This window comes from Ovis canadensis, chromosome X (genome assembly GCF_042477335.2).
Source record: "Ovis canadensis isolate MfBH-ARS-UI-01 breed Bighorn chromosome X, ARS-UI_OviCan_v2, whole genome shotgun sequence".
NCBI lineage: Eukaryota > Metazoa > Chordata > Mammalia > Artiodactyla > Bovidae > Ovis > Ovis canadensis.
The window spans coordinates 86,534,733-86,552,225 of record NC_091727.1 but is presented as its reverse complement, the minus strand read 5'-3'; the positions used below and the strand labels follow the sequence as shown (position 1 = coordinate 86,552,225).

The 17,493-nt window shown below is 45.1% G+C and overlaps 1 protein-coding gene across 5 annotated transcripts in view; it reads left to right on the top strand.

Annotated features, from left to right (window-relative positions):
* MTM1 (myotubularin 1) overlaps window positions 1–17,493 on the top strand; it is a 183,024-nt gene that overhangs the window by 80,857 nt on the left and 84,674 nt on the right. For 4 of the 5 annotated variants that reach the window (XM_070290603.1, XM_070290602.1, XM_070290601.1 and 1 more), the window contains exon 1: window positions 12,602–12,669. The exons of the other annotated variant lie outside the window; for it this stretch is intronic. The gene's annotated coding sequence lies outside the window, so the exon portion shown is untranslated. Of the gene's footprint in view, window positions 1–12,601; window positions 12,670–17,493 lie in introns of those variants that run through there. 5 annotated transcript variants of the gene reach the window in all.

The following is a 17,493-nucleotide window of genomic DNA, read 5'->3' as shown; positions in this document are numbered from 1 at the left end:
CTTTTGCTGATCTTGGCCGTGTCTTCATCCTCTCTCTCCCCTTTAGCACCTGCTACTGTGTCTAGAACATCCAAGGGCTCAATGACTGCTCATTGAAATCATGTTTAATTTAAGAACATAACTCAGTGGCTGAACAATACTAGGAGTCATAAAAGGATATTGTATGTTCTTCTTTCCCTGAAGGAATACCATGTGATGCTGGGGGCTTCCTGAACAATAAACACAACTGGAACAATCGTAGATCTCAGATTATCTGTTCTGCTGGGATGGACAAGTGAAGTAGTGACTAGCCTGCTGTCCAGCAATAGCCGCAGTGAGGGGGAAGGTGCAGGATGTGGCCCATTTTGATCCCTGATCCAGATGATTTCAGGCAACAGGCATTGTAGAAACCCAAGACTAGTGACTCCCCATGTGTATTTTAGTCCTTGAGAGTTTGTAAAATGTTTTCACTTAAATGAGCTACATTGACTATCCCACCTGTATAAATGAGCCAGAACAGCGAAAGGAGCTGTGGAAGCTGCGTTTATCTTGAAGGGTCAAATAGCATGTCTTTAAAGTCTCACTATTTAAAGAGAGCTGGGCTATCCAGGAGAGAGCTTGAGTTTATAGTCGAAAACTGGTTTGTGGTCTCAGCTCTGCCGTCTACCTGCACAGTTACCTTGAGCTACCTATAGCCTCTCTGAGCCTTGGTTTCTTCATTTGTAAAAGAGGGATAATCACTTAATTTGTTTGTCTTTGTGTGCTGTTGTGTGGACCAGAGAAGAAGGTTTGAGAGGGCCTGGGGAAATTGAAAGCACTGGGTATAGTAGGTGCCATCCAAGGTGGCCTTCCCAATGATCCTAGAAAGAAAAGAGAAAGAAAGAAGTATGGTACTGGCATTAGGCTATACGTGCAGAGATCAATGGACTAGAATTAAGTATCCAGAAAGAAACACATACTCAAGATCAAGTGTCATTGATTTTCAACAAGGGTGCCAAAACCATTCAGTGGGAAAGAATAGTCTTTTCAACAAGTGTTGGTGAAGCCACTGGATATACACAAGAAAAATATGAAGTTGGACCCCTCCCTCACATCAAACACAAGTTAATTAAGAGTGCCTCACAGAGCTACATGTGAGAACTAAAACTCTTCTAAGAAACCATAATGGTAAATCCTCATAACTTTGGATGTGACAATGATTTCTTAAATATGGAACCAAAAGCATAAGTGACAAAAGAAAAAATAGACAGATTAGGCTTCAAAATGAAAAACATTTTTGTTTCAACAGAAGCCTTGCAGAAAGTGAAAATACAACTCACAGAATGGGAGAAAAAATTTGCAAATCATGTATCTGATAATGGACCTGTACCCAGAATATATAAAGAATTCTTGCAACTCAACAATAGAAAAGTGAATAATTCCATTTTTTAATTTTATTTTTTAAATTTTTAGATATAAATTTATTTATTTTAATTGGAGGTTAATTACAATATTGTATTGGTTTGCCATACATCAACATGAATCCACCATGGGTGTACCCATGTTCCCCCTCCTGAACTCCCCTCCCACCTCCCTCCCCATCCCATCCCTCTGGGTCACCCCAGTGCACCAGCCCTGAGCATCCTGTATCCTGCATTGAACCTGGACTGGTGATTCGTTTCACATATGATATTATACATGTTTGAATGCCATTCTCCCAAATCATCCCACCCTTGCCCTCTCCCACAGAGTCCAAAAGACTGTTCTATACATCTGTGTCTCTTTTGCTGTCTCACATACAGCGTTATCATTACCTTCTTTCTAAATTCCATATATATGTGTTAGTATACTGTATTGGTGTTTTTCTTTCTGGCTTACTTCACTCTGTATAATCGGCTCCAGTTTCATACATCTCATTAGAACTGATTCAAATATATTCTTTTTAATGGCTGAGTAATACTCCATTGTGTATATGTACCACAGCTTTCTTATCCATTCATCTGCTGATGGACATCTAGGTTGCTTCCATGTCCTGGCTATTATAAACGGTGCTGTGATGAACATTGGGGTACACGTGTCTCTTTCAATTCTGGTTTCCTTGGTGTGTATGCCCAGCAGTGGGATTGCTGGGTCATATGGCAGTTCTATTTCCAGTTTTTTAAGGAATCTCCGCACTGTTCTCCATAGTGGCTGTACTAGTTTGCATTCCCACCAATAGTGTAAGAGGGTTCCCTTTTCTCCACACCCTCTCCAGCCTTTATTGCTTGTAGACTTTTGGATCGCAGCCATTCTGACTGGTGTGAAATGGTACCTCATTGTGGTTTTGATTTGCATTTCTCTGATAATGAGTGATGTTGAGCATCTTTTCATGTGTTTGTTAGCCATCTGTATGTCTTCTTTGGAGAACTGTCTGTTTAGTTCTTTGGCCCATTTTTTGATTGGGTCATTTATTTTTCTGGAGTTGAGCTGCAGGAGTTACTTGTATATTTTTGAGATTAATTCTTTGTCGGTTGCTTCATTTGCTATTATTTCATTTTTTTTAGTGGGCAGTAGATCTAAATAGACATTGCACCATAAATGATGTGCAAATGGTCAGTGGCTAATGAAAAATATGGTAAATATAATTAGTCACCAGGAAGTGCAAATCAAAACCACCATGAGGTACCATTTCACACCCACTAGGAGGTCTAGAACAAAAAAAAAGACGGACAATGACAAGTGTTGGTGGGGATATGGAGACACTGGAATGCTAATGCATTGCTGGTGGGGATGGAAAATGGTCCAGCCAATTAGGGAGACTGTAAGTCCCTCTAAATGCTTAACATGAGAGTTATCATATGACCTAGAAATTCCAATCCTAAGTGTGTATATCCAAGATAAATGAAAATGTAGGTTCACACAAAAAATTGTGCACAAGTATTCACGGCAGTGCTATTCATAAGAACTAAAAAATGGAAACAACCCAAATGTCCACTGATGGATGAATGAATAAGCAAAATAAAGTAGGTATATATATATACAATGGAACATATTTAGCCATGAAAAGAAATCATGTACATACCTGAAACTAATATAATATTCTAAATCAACTGTTTCAATTTTAAAAAGTACTGATTTATATTGCAACATGGGTGAACCTTATAGTATGTCAAAGAGGCCAGAGACAAAAGGTCACACATTATATGATTTCATTTCTATGAAATGTACAGAACAGGCAAATCTATATATAGATAAAGTTGATTGGTGGTTTCCCTGGGATGGTTCAGTTCAGTTCAGTTGCTCAGTCGTGTCCGACTTTGTGATCCCATCAATCACAGCACGCCAGGCCTCCCTGTCCATCACCAACTCCCAGAGTTTACCCAAACTCATGTCCATCGAGTTGGTGATGCCATCCAGCCATCTCACCCTCTGTCATCCGCTTCTCCTCCTGCCCCCAATCCCTCCCAGCATCCCTCCCAGTCTTTTCCCATGTGTCAACTCTTCGCATGAGGTGGCCAATCTATTGGAGTTTCAGCTCCAGCATCAGTCCTTCCAATGAACACCCAGGACTGATCTCCTTTAGAATGGACTGGTTTGATCTCCTTGCAGTCAAGGGACTCTCGAGAGTCTTCTCCAACACCACAGTTCAAAAGCAGCAGTTCTTCGGTGCTCAGCTTTCTTCACAGTCCAACTCTCACATCCATACATGACCACAGGAAAAACCATAGCCTTGACTAGACAGACCTTTGTTGGCAAAGTAATGTCTCTGCTTTTCAATATGCTATCTAGGTTGGCCATAACTTTCCTTCCAAGGAGTAAGCATCTTTTAATTTCATGGCTGCAGTCACCATCTGCAGTGATTTTGGAGCCCCCCAAAATAAAGTCTGACACTGTTTCCACTGTTTCCCCATCTATTTCCCATGAAGTGATGGGACCAGATGCCATGATCTTCGTTTTCTGAATGTTGAGCTTTAAGCCAACTTTTTCACTCTCCTCTTTCACTTTCATCAAGAGGCTTTTGAGTTTCTCTTCACTTTCTGCCATAAGGGTGGTGTCATCTGCATATCTGAGGTTATTGATATTTCTCCTGGCAATCTTGATTCCAGCTTGTGCTTCTCCCAGCCCAGCGTTTCTCATGATGTACTCTGCATAAAAGTTAAATAAGCAGGGTGACAATATATAGCCTTGACATACTCCTTTTCCTATTTGGAACCAGTCTGGTGTTCCATAATGGGGAGGGAGAAATGGGGAGTGAATGCTCATGGATATGGGGATTCTTTTGGGGATGTTGAAATATTCTGTACTTAGTGGTGATGACTGAACAGCTTTGTGACTACCCTAAAAACCATTTGATTGTACCTTTTACACGGGGCTTCCCTGATAGCTCAGTTGGTAAAGAATCTGCCTGCAATTCAGGAGACCCTGGTTCGATTCCTGGGTCAGGAAGATCCCCTGGAGAAGAGATAGGCTACCCACTCCTTCTTGGGCTTTCCCTTGTGGCTCAGCTATTAAAGAATCCACCTGCAATGTGGGAGACCTGGGTTCGATCCCTGGTTTGGGAAGATCCCCTGGAGAAGGGAAAGGCTACCCACTCCAGTATTCTGGTCTGGAGAATTCCATGGAGTATCCATGGGGTCACAACGAGTCGAGCACAACTGAGTGACTTCACTTCACTTTACGTGGGTGAATTTTATCATGTATAAATTATATCTCAGCTTATATCTTAAGCTGTTACTAGACAGAGAGCCTGCTCCGTGTTCTGTGTTGGTGGCAGTAGTGAGGGTTGGGAGGGGGTGCTTAGCCCAAGCAGGTTCCCATGTGCAGCCCTGAGGCCGGGGCTTTCCTTGTGCTTCCTTAGCAGTCTGAAAAGTTGCCAGCCCTCTCATTCCCCAGCATGTCGGCCTAGTTCACAGCCCCATGGTGTGAGGAAGGGCAGGTGGGTGGTCTGCAGCTGTCACTAGAAACACCCCGTGTTTTACTCCCTCGAGGCCCCACAGGGACAGCTGTAGGACTGAGATGGCAGGGGCTCCATCCTACTCACAAAGAGCTAGCCCCAGAGGCCTCGGCTTGAAGACTCAGGGCTTACAGTCTCGTTTGGGGGGATGCACATTCCCCACCCCCCCCCCTTGGCTGATGATGTCTTAGAAGTGATCCCTGGAAGCTCTAACTGGAAATGGAGCGCCTCTCTCAGACTCTCAGAGGCACTTTCCCAAAGAACTCCTTCAGTTCCCCACCCGTGATGGGTGTGATTCTTAGGAAGCCGCTCTAGGGCCGTTCCATTGTATCCTGCCCACCCCAGCCTTCTCCCTGGTGTTTTTCCTCTGGAGTGGAGAAGAAGAGTCCAGAAGACACTCTGGGAAAGGATCTCCCTCTACAACTCCCACGAGTTTTTGGCAATGACACAAAGAAGAGGTGGTAGTATTTATTTTGGAAAGGACCTATGTGCTTGCTTCCCTCATCCTTCCAGTCGCCTGGGACCGGGGCTCTTGGTTAATTCTGGCTCCCTGTGGGAGGCTTTGTTTCTGAAGCAGGACATGGGACCTCCGGTCCTGGGTGGAAGCTGATCTTGATACAATCCCATCTGAGATGGACCACAGAGGACCTTGTCAACAAATCTAGGTTTCTGGTCCCTTTAGCTCAGGCTACTGTGGAGGTTTAATTAATCTTTCAATAAATTGTGTCATAATACTCATAACATCAAATTTACCATCTCAACCATTTTTAAGTGTACAGTTGAGTAATGTTAAGTACATGCACATTGTTGTGCAACCCGCCTCCAGAACACTTCATCTTGAAAAACTGAAACTGCGCTCATTAAGCAATAACTCTTCATCCCCCTCCCCCCAGCTCCTGGTGATCACCATTTCAACTTTGTCTCTGTGAATTGGATTACTCTACGTAGGTACCTCACATAACTGGAATCATGCAATACTTGTCCTTTTGTGTATGACTTATTTTCCTTAGTATAATGTTCTCAAGGTTCATCTGTGATGTAACAGATGTCAGAATTTCCCTCCTTTTTAAGACTGAATAATACTCTGTAGTGGGTATAGACCATATTTTGCTTGTCCATTCATCCATGGATGGGCACTTGAGTTGCTTCTACCTCTGGCTATTGTGGGCTTCCCTGATAGCTCAGTTGGTAAAGAGTCCTCCTGCAACGAGGGAGATCTGGGTTTGATCCCTGGGTTGATAAGATCCCCTGGAGAAGGGAAAGGATACCCACTCCAGTATTCTGGCCTGGAGAATTCCATGGACTGTATAGTCCATGGGGTCTCAAAGAGTCAGACATGACTTTCACTTTCACTTTTCACTGGCTATTGTGAAAAATGTTACTATGGGCATTGGTATACAAAAATCTCTTTGTAATTCTGCTTTCAATTCTTTTGAGTATTTACCCTGAGAGGTGGAATTGCTGTATCATATAACAATTCTGTGTTTAACTTTTTGAGGAGTCACCATACAATTATATACTTTTCCATAGTAGCTGTACCACTTTACATTCCTACTGACAGTGCCCAAGGGTTCCATTTCTCCACATCCTCACCAACACTGGTCATTTTCTGGAGTTTTGTTTGTCTGGTTTTTGTTTTTGTTTTTTTTTTTTGATAGTAGTCTAATGGGTGTGATGTGAGATCTCATTGTGATTTAGATTTGCATTTCCCTGATGATTAGCGACCTTGAGCATCTTTTCCTTTGCTTATTGGTCTTTTGTATGTCTCCTTGGGAGAAATGTCAATTCAAGTTCTTTGCCCACTTTTTTATTGGGTTGACTTTTTTCTTGTTGAGTTGTAGGGGTCGTTTGTGCATTCAGCATATTACTCCTTCACCAGATATGCTATTTGTAAATACTTCCTCCCTTACCACTAGGTTACCTGTTCACTCTGTTGATTGTGTCCTTTGATGCACAGAAGTTTTAAATTTTGATGTAGTCTAATGGGCTTCCCTGGTGGCTCAGAGGTTAAAGCGTCTGCCTCCAATGTGGGAGACCCAGGTTTGATCCCTGGGTTGGGAAGACCTCCTGGAGAAGGAAATGGTAACCCACTCCAGTATTCTTGCCTGGAGAATTCCATGGATGGAGAAGCCTGGTAGGCTACAGTCCACCAGGTCGCAAAGAGTCGGACATGACTGAGCAACTTCACCTTCACCTTTACTTTTGTTTCCTGTGATCTTGTTGTCACATCTAAGAAATCATTACTAAATCCAATGTCAAGATTTCCCTCTGTTGTCTTCTAAGAGTTTTATAGTTTTAACTCTAACATTTAGGCCTTTAATCCATTTTGAGTTAATTTTTTTGTGTGGTGTAAGATAAGGGTCCAACTTCATTGTTTTGCATGTGGCTATCCAGTTTTCCCTGTACCATTTATTGAAAAGATTGACCTTTCCCCATTGAATGATCTTTGTACCCTTGTTAATAATCTTTTGACCTTATATGTGAGGATTTGTTTCTAGGTTTTCTATTCTATCTCTTGGACTATATGTCTCTCTTTATGCCTTCTCTTTATACTACATTGTTTTGATTACTGTTTTAAAGTCAGGAAGTGTGTGTCTTCCAACTTTATTTTACTTTTTCAAGATTGTTTTGGCTATTTGGGGGTCCCTTGAAATTCCATATGAATTTTAGGGCTGATTTTTCTATTTCTTCAAAAAGAATGCCATTGGGATTTCAATAGAGATTGCATTAAATCTGTACATTGCTTTGGGTACTATTGATATCTTAATAATATGTAATCTTCAAATCCATGAACACAGATGTCTTTGCATTTATTTGTATCTTTAATTTTTTCAGCAATGTTCTGTGGTTTTCACTGTAAAAGTCTCTCATCTCCTTGGTTAAATTTATTCATAAGTTTTAAAAATTCTTTTTGATTAGTTAATCTTCACTAATAAAATTTTATTCAGGTTCAGTGGCTAATTGCTGAGATTCATGTTCTTCGTCTGTCATTTTTCCCTCTCATATATTCTCGCTCAATTTTGATCTTGGATCTCTAAATTTCTCAGTGTTTGGAAGGTAGCATGCTATTTTCCTCAACATAAATCAGCCCAGCCCCTTTAAATAAAAAGATGAAGCTCTTTTTAAACATCTGTTTTGAATAAAACATACTTTAATGTATCATGAAATAATTCCTCATGGGGCTTACTTCCTCAAAAAATTTTTAGTGTACGAAACTGAGATTTGTAAATAAAATTCATAACTGGGGGCCGAGGGAGGGTGTCTTGTGAGTTGACCTTTCTTCTGAATGGCTTTGTTTGGCCGTGTGATCTCACTGGGGCCTGGGGCAATTTTCTCACCAGGCTGCTAGTGGACTAACCTCAAAGCCATTCCTGAACACCCTCTATTTGCCTAGTGATGATGAGGGAGACAAACAGGGTTGGCCCATGGAAACATTGTGATGTCATAATCCCTGCACGTCTGGTCCCTGTGTCCAAAACGCCCTGGGGAAAAAAAGTCTGAGTTTCTCTCTGTGTGTAAGTGTTTTCCTGTTCCATTCCTTGGCTCAGACTCCACCCAGCACCTGGGAAAATAGACACTGTGGACCAGCGGGGCTTCTTTAAGGAGGCCCCGACTCAGCACTGAGTTAGGTGGGAAACTGGAAGGGAAACAGCAGCACTAGCACTCTGGTTTACAGATGAACACAGGGTCCGGGTGGACCCCACGGTGCCCTGGAGTCCGTGTGCACCCCAGCTCACTGGTAAGAAAGAAAGCACTGCAAACTTCCTGTCCCTAAGCCCACGAACATCATGTCTATTTCTCTAGGCTCAGCTCTCCGGCCTCCTCCATCCAGGTAAGCACTCCCCATCCCACACCTGCAGAGCTGGGCCATCATCCTCTCCTGGTGATGACTGTTCCCTAGCCTCACCCAAGCTTTTGCCTTACAGCTCACCCTTGGTATGTGTAGGGCAAGCTTCACCACCCTTTCCCCTTCAAGGCCCTGGGCCTTTTGAAAACAACCAGCCAACCAACCAAACAAAAACAGATGAACAGTTGTGGACAGCCTCAGGAAACTTAACTGAGGCTACTTCCTCCCACTCCTTAAACTTCAACTTTACTGAAGTACAATTTTTCTACAAGGAAATTTACCTAGTTCATGTTTAGAGTTTAATGAGTTTGGGGCAATTGTATACAATCATGTAATCACCATCTCAGTCAAAGCATAAAACATGTCCACCACCCCCAAGATTCCCTTCTTTGCCCTTTCACAGTCAATCCCCTTCCCATATCTCTGGCCCCACAAATCTGCTTTCTGTTAGTATAGTTTTGCCTTTCCCTAAATGTAACATATGTGGAATCATACAGTATATAACATTTTGTGTATTACTTATTCTACTTAGCATAACATTTTTGAGATTCATTTCTATTGTAGCATGTTTCAGTGGTTCTTCCTTTTTGTTGCTGAGTAGTATTGCATTGTGTGGACCTATCTTTATAGTCATGCATCAGTTGATGGGAATCTGAGATGTTTACCTCTGGACCATTATTTTTAAAGACAACTATGAATATTTGAATACAAATCTTTTTAGGAACATAAGATTCCATGTGTCTTGGATAAATACAGGAGTGATACTACTTGGTTGTGCATACATTTAACTTTATAAATCACTGCCAAACTTTTCCAAAGTGCCTGGACCATTCTCCTGAGGCTACTTTCTAAATAAAGGGCAGGGGTGGGGAGGAGAAGACAGAAGGACCTCGTGGTTCTTTTAGAAGCAGAAGTTAGTCCTAGGCACTCATGTGTTTATACTGCTCAATAAGCTTATGAAGTAAACATTAATATCCCCATTTCACAGATGAGGAAATCCAGGTTTAGAGAGATGTACTTGCCCAAAGTCACACACTCAACAAATGGAAGAGCTAGAATGAGCCCAGGGCCCTTCATGCGGATGCCCAGGGGCCTGCCTCCTCCCTCTCCTGCCTCTTGCCAGCAGCCACCTGGCAGCTTGGGCATGCTGCTGCCTCAACACTGTACAACACCCTCCCCTCTGTCTTTGATGAACTAGAACACAGCAATCCTGGGAAATGGCCTCCAACTCCTTTTTTCAGAGGAAGCAGCTAACAATCGGAGAGGTGAGGTGACATTGCCAAGGCTAACAGCTTGTCTATAAAATTTCTGGGACTGGGATCCAAATTTCCAGACTCTAGGCACTCTCTGCCAGAGCCCAGGGCCCTGCAGCTACACTGAAAAGTATTCATTTCTAACCACTTCCATCTTGAGCTTTCTCTTTTATAAGGATGTCTTTCTCTTTCCTCCACCTTCTACCACTTCAGGCCCTATATAGGGAACCTGGCAGAATAAGGTGGTCACAGTCCCCAGCCTGCATCAGGCCGAGGCACGGTGGGGACTGGAGGGGGTCAGCACCAGCACCAGGGACCTTGGAATGAGTGTGCTGAAGGAGAGAGGTAGGAAACAGGCCATTTCCTCTCTCAGGACTGCTTCTCCTCAGGAGGTTGGAGGTGGGGAGGGGCACACCTAGTCAGGCCAAGGGTGTGGCCCCTCCTGGTCCTGCCTGCTTTACTTCTCCCAACTTGGGAGAACAGGATGGAGCCCCAGGGCATAGGCAGCTCTGTGTCTTAGCAAAAGCAGGCAGCCTTTGGGAAGGATGGATGTGGGATGTTATGCTCCACCCAGAAAGGTTCCGATGGAGCAGCCGCTGTCAAGTCTACGGCTGCCCCTCCCTCTCCACAGGGCCCTGGATTAGAGATGTGTGCCCCTGTGAAACAGAAGGAAGCTTGAAGAACCCCCAATACACACACACACACACACACACACACACACGTTTCAACTGACCAAAAAATTCATTCGAGTTTCCCATACCAGCGTACAGAAAAACTCGAACAAACTTTTTGGCCATCCCAATACTTTGGCCTGTGAGTTGCCACCCCAACCTGAGGTAGGGCAGGTCTTGGTCAAGAATACCACCAGCTCACCAAGGGCACAGTGGGAACTCCTCTGCAGGGCTCCAACTTGGCAATTTTCAAAGTGCTTTCACCTCTCTCCCCTAGTGATCCTGCACCTAAGCCATGAGGTGGGAAGGCAGGAAGGAGTCCCCGCTTCCATTTCACAGGCCAGAGACTGTCCTTCTCCATCGGGCTGCCTCCTTCTCCAGCTGAAGCTAGGTCAGGGCTGGGCCCAGGCTGGAGGTGGTGGTGAAATCTTCAGTCACCACCTCCTTAGGACAAGGAGTGTCTTTGCTCTGTACCCTGACCCCTCCTTCCCACCTCCCCATCCCCAGTGAGCAAAGGGCTTCAGCCTCATCCGCCTCCCACCCAGCTGCTGCCCTCACTCCACCCAACCACAGGGTCCTTCTCCCTCTGCTCCAGGACTCACAGATTTGGGAATCTGGTTACTTGGTGGCCTGCCAGGGAGCCTGTGGGGCATGCAATGCATGCAGTCAAGAAGCTTTTACTGAGCTTCCTTTGATATCTGGTACAAAAATGAATGTGCTTCAAAGAAGTTCACAGTCTGGGGAGGGGAGTTGACGGGGCAGACTGGTAAGCAAATAGTAACATCAGTGCTATGAGAAGAGCCCTGGGAGGAGCTTCTAGTTCTGCCTGTCCTGGAGCAAGCGCTATTCTGCTGCCTTTCTAGGAGTATGGCCAATCCAGGAGAAAGGAACAAGTGGAAGGGGCTGGAGGGCGGAAAGAACAGCGGTGCATTCAGAGAAGAGAAAGAAGTTGGCTGTGATTAGACCAGAAGTTGGAGTGGAGAGGGAAGAGACACACTGGGAGAAGTGGCTGATGAGTAGGTGGGGTTAGGGTTTGAAGGGCCTTGTTATTCAGATGAGAAGTCTTGAATCTTCAATAGGGTTAATATGTGTGTGTATATATATTGATATAATGATATATGCTTATTTACACACACACAGTGGTATCATGTTTTTGATGCTGGAGTAGTAAGAAAGAGGCAAAAAGTTCGTGTTAAAGTAATCCTATTTACCGTCACTTACCTGAGCTGCTTAGTATAATTATAATTTAACCCAAGGACTATTGCAGTAATAATACTACTCTTTTACTATTTTTTTGTTACGCACTGAATTCTCTTCCTGAAGTTGTCTTTTTTTCTTTTCCTTTCTTTTTACTGAATTAATGATCGCCTGTCCTGCACCTCAAAAAAGTAGAGGGAACTTTGTCCTGAAATGTTTCCTTTCACTATGTCTCTAGAGAGTGGAAGGGTGCTGGCGTGGCATGAAGTCAGTGAAATTTTTTTCCTTTATAGGATCTCAGCTTCACACAGCCAACCCTGAGTCCCCAAAAAGCTCAGTTTAGCGACGCCCGCTGAAGTTTTATCTAGAGAAGTTTTCCCTCTGAATTTCCCCTTTACTGGGGAAAAACAGCGAGACGCAGAGAAAAATTCTGGGACTACACTACCCAACAGCCTCCGCTCGGAGTCTAGCCCAACTTCTTTCAACAGGGTGGCCCCTAGCATCTTGGTCCCGCCCATTCCCGGTACTGTATTTAGAACTACAACTCCCAGCTGCTTCCACGCACCGGGCCCCTAAAAGAGGGTTTCCCAGCAGCCTCCTGGGCGAACAGGAGCTGCTCCTCGGGCTTAGCCGGCTCCCTCTACCGGCCCCGCCCCTGGCACGTGACGCACGCCCACCAACCGGCTCGCGGAGGAGGGCGGCGGGCGGTGGTCAAGGGCGGGGAGGCTGCAGGAGGCGGGGCCTGGAGGGGGCGGAGCAGGGCCCGGGAGCCGAGCAGCCTGGCAACGGCGGTGGCGCCTGGACCCCAAGGTGGGTGCACGCTCGCGGCTGGCCTGGCTCGGAGCCGGGTACTGCGGGAAGCCGTGGTGGTGGGACAGGGAGGACGAAGTTGTGACTCCTGGGGCCGGCAGGTCCCACGGGGCCTTGAAGCACCCTCAGGAGTGTGCGGAGGGGGGCGGTTAGCCCGAGTGCCTTCGCTGTCCCGGCCAGCCAGGGCTGGGGCCGGGGAGCAGCAGGCAGGTGCCTCTGGCTTCTCTCGTTCTCCCTGCCCAAGGGCCGGCAGCGGGCGAAGGTCGGGACAGGAATCGGGCAGGCGGGCCGGGACGGTGGGGGAGTGGGGGCGTCGCGGCCGCTGCCCGGACTTTGCTTCCCCGTCCCGGGGCGGCAAACGGGCTGGGCAGCCGCCCTGCCTCCCCCGCGCCGCGCCGCGGCTGGTCCTCGCCCTGACCCTCCGGGCGGGGCGGATGCCTGCCTGCCTCATCCCCCGTGGGTCCGGCGGAGGGGCCGCCGGCCGGCACTGTCCGCGAAGCCTTGCTCCCGACTGGTGTTCTGTGTCACACACGGGAGCTTTATCTGCTTTTGCAACAGTTGACGGGAGATTTGAGGAGCAAACGGTTAGTTCCTTGATACGCAGTCGGAAGTATATACAGGCACGATTGCAAGCGCCCTTTGCTGAGTGGCCTCCCTTAACTGTCTTGCTGCGCTCAGGAAGTGAAAACTAATTTTAGTTTTTGCCTAAGCAAATATGAAATCAGTTTGCTGCAAAAACTAAATCACTGGCTTTATAGAGGCATGCAAAGTATGAAGCGAAGTGGATTGGGACGGTTTTTAAACAGACATAGTAGACCTGCACAAGAATGGAATCAGGGTATATTAGAATTGGCTAGGACCTTTAAGTGTGTATACTTCACTTGTTTGCTCGATAAGGAAGCTAAAGCCCAGAGAGGTTAACTAACGTGGCAAAGTTAATGGCAAAATTTATATCACAAGTCAAGTTTCTGGGGACATCATAGCATCCCTCTAGCCTGGGTGGCTTTTATCACAGCTCAGTTTTGTTCTTTGTAAAGTATCCACCCTAGAGTCTATGGAGACTGAGCCAGCGACTTTGCTGTAGTTCAAACCATTTTTTTGAATTGCCTTCAAAACCAGTTTACCAGACTCTTAAGCCTTCTTTTATAGACACATTTTCCTTTCACCCAACATATATACTGGGCATGATCACTTGTTCACTAGATTTGACTCTGAATGACTTTTTGACTTTCACAAAATCCAGCGAAGCGTCAAGGGATTCCACAGCATGGAGTAAGTTCAAATCAGAGATCCTGCCAGTGTGTAACAGTTTCTTGAGGTACTTGGAAGTGGAGAGCATTCGAAGAGGCTTTTAGAGTCTAGTATGATCAAGTCTGGGCCTTCCCAGGTGGCACTAGTGGTATAGAACCCGCTGCCAATGCAGGAGACATGAGATGCAAGTTCAGTTCCCATGTCAGGAAGATCCCCTGGAAGAGGGCATGGCAACCCACTCCAATGTTCTTGCCTGGAGAACTCCATGAGGTCACAGAGTTGGACACGACTGAGATGACTTAGCTGACCATGCATGCAGGGTCAAGTCTAGTATGACTTACTAGAGTCTACTAAGTCCAGTAACCATTGGTCTCCTTACCTTAGAGTTCTAAGTTGTATTGATTATCAAGTTGTCATTGGTTTCTTTCATTAAACCCAGATTGCCCATGCAGTGCCTATAGAGTGCTGAGTGCTAGAAAGATAACAGACAGCACCACTGACAAGGTCCCTGCCTTCTAGAGCTTCTGTGTGGGGAAGCAGACAATAAAAAAATAAACAATGATATATTTTCCACCAGAGATGAGCACTGTGAGGAAGAACAGAGCTCTGAAACTCTGAGATGACCATCTAGCAGGCCAGCATGCTTGTGAGGGGGTTGGGTATTACTTAGCATCACTAGTGTTAGATGGTCAGCTGCTGCGCCATTAAAGCAAATCACCATATCTAAAAGTAAATCTGTCTGAATCCAGAAGATCCTTTGGGAGGTCATCATTTCTCCAGTGATTGCCTCTTGGATGGTAAGTTTGTCACAGCCTCATTTTTACTTGCATTCCCTCTGCCCTACCCCAGGCAAATAGTAAGTGGTTTCAAACACCCAGGGAAGTGAGCTTCTAATCCTTCATTGTCTCAGTAGCTGCCTCACTCCTGCTACGAAAGGCCCTGCTGACTGAGGTAAGGGTTGGGTGTTAATCCTATGCCAGTGTCTGCTGGTTGGGAGCTACCTGACACAGCTATCTCTTCCTGCATGCTGGTTTGTACTGGGAACCTACCTTGGGAAGGAGACCTCAATCCTTGTGTTGTGCTTAGTAAAGAAACTAGTTCATTTTGAAATTAGCTCTAGAGTCAAGAGGCACCCAACTTCCTCAGAAGAACAGTGCCAATAAAATGGTAACTTAACAAAGTTCATCTGCTTAGTACCCTCTCAGTTCTTTCCTTTTCTGTATGTTCAGTGGCGTCAAAGAAAAGGTTTTCATTTTTACAGGTTCCAAAAAATCATTAAAGTTACCAAAAAATATGCCAATATTCTTTGTTCCTAAATGAAAGGATTAACAAAATGTAGTTACTTTAAAAACCACTGAAAGAACATGGGGTTCTTACTCTTATTGAGGACTGCAAAATGAGGAGAAAGCGGAGCCTCTTCAAGGCTTCTGCAACAATCTGAAATGGTGGCCAAGGATTTCAAAAGGCCAGAGTTTCTCGTTATTTCTAAAGTTTTTTCAACTTTATAAAAGAATAAGAGGTTGTTTTCATTACTAGCTAGTAATTACCCTTCCCTGTTTCTGACCTCTTTGAAGTTCTGCTTTCTTTATTTTCTAGTTTCTCGGTTCATTATTCCTTTTTGGCAGATAGGGGACAGCCCCTGTTGTTCGCCTTTAAGGTGTTGACTCAGGATTTGGGTCCTGGCTGTACTATTGGCTTTGTAACTTCAAGTGAGCTCCTTACCTCTGTGCCTCAGCTTCCCTTTCTGTAAAATGAAGATAGTAACAGTAGCCCCTTCCTCCCAGGGTTGTTGGCAGCCCTGCAGGATAAGGTATATGAGATGCTTATAATAGCATCTTACACGTAGTAGGCACTTAAGAAATGTTAACTGTTACTGGTGTGAGCTACGTGGGACTCCTTTCTTTTTATTTATTTATTTTTTAAATTTTACTTTATTTTACTTTACAATACTGTATTGGTTTTGCCATACATCAACATGAATCTGCCCCGGGTGTAAAGAAGAACAATATTAGCCCTGTCTCATTAAATGTTTGGAAATCCAATGAGCGTGATTTTCTAGACATTTTTCTGCATTTCATTGTTGACCCCAGCATTGAGTTTAAGGTGACATTGTCAGCAGCACACACAGTTCTTGCCCACCTAAGTTCTGTTTACTATCTGGACTCAGAAATTACTTGAGCCTATATTTTGTTTGTTGCTATAGACAAGAATAAGAGAGGTTTTCTTTCCATTCCTCGGCTTTGAGAGCCAGAGAGGACCAGGAGACCCAGTTGGCATTAGTCAGGTGAGATCCAGTTGCCATCCTGTAGTCAGAGGATAGTTTTTTATATTAAATGTTTACAGTGGATTTATCCACAGGACCACCAGGAGAGTGGCATCCTTTTCTTTTTAAGAATGTGGCAGGCATCTCTTTAGAAAATTGACATCATGCATTAGTGCTTTCTATTTCTACCCAAGGAGCAGGGAAGAGTAAAGGAGCCTTGTGTCTGTGGAAGATGGTAGAAAGCCCCTTCTTAGCCCTGTGACACTGGACAAGTCTTTTCTCCTCGCTGCTGTTGGCTCATCTTTGTAAGATAGAGCTAAGGCCGCCTGCACCACCAAGATCCCAGAGCTCTTCAGGGGAGCCAGTGTGCATCAGCATCCTTTGCTGACTGTAGGGCATTATTATTATGGCATCCACGTGTTATGTAAGCCATCGCTATTTGGAGAACTGGTGTGAGAGGGCAGCATCCTTCCGGTTCTTGGTGCATCCTCGCTGGGGGTGTGATCTCTTTGCCCAACCCCACTTCTGTCAGCATTGAAACATGCACGTGTTTTGTTGACTCTCTCGGATGGACCTGAAGCCACTGGTACACTGTGTGAGCTTCCATTTTGTTGATTCCTAAAATGCTAGTGCTGTGTCACCAACAATCCCAGGGCAATAGTGAGGTCATCTCTGCACCAGGGAATATTGCCTGCCTCTTCTGTTTCAGAATGGAAGGCTTTCATTTTTCAAATCAACGGCTTACCTCAGCTTCTCAATGCAGCTTGATGCCCTGCCGAGATCCTCCACTCCTGGGGCTGAGGTTGGAAGCAATCCAGGGACTCATTGCTCTCCAGGTCTACCGCACCTTCCCTTCCAACAGGATGGGGGCCAAGTGCTCTTTGAATATTTCTCAGTATCTTGAGATGACTCCATAAGCTGAGGTTGGAGATAGTTTCCTGGGCAAGAGAACCCTAACATGCCCCATACATGAAGGAGATCTTTAGTGAACGTTCTTTGACTTGAACTGGACAAGGGCACGTAGCTTAGAATTGTTGGGGTGTGTTCATTTCAACAAACTCTGTTGTTGGTCTAAAGATCCTGTTCCCTGGTACTAGATGAAAGGGAGCTCCTGCTTAGTCTTTCCATGATCAACTAACCAATGAATAAGAAAGCTCTGAGTCCTGTTTGGGGAGAGGTCCCATGGGTTGTTTACCCACCCATTTCTTTGGGGACTGTTGTCACTGGCCGTTTGAGTGTAGGTTTGTTTTTTTGCTTTGCTTGCTGATGTCTTGGGGGGGCGGTGAGGGCGGGTAAGGAGGAGTAAGGGA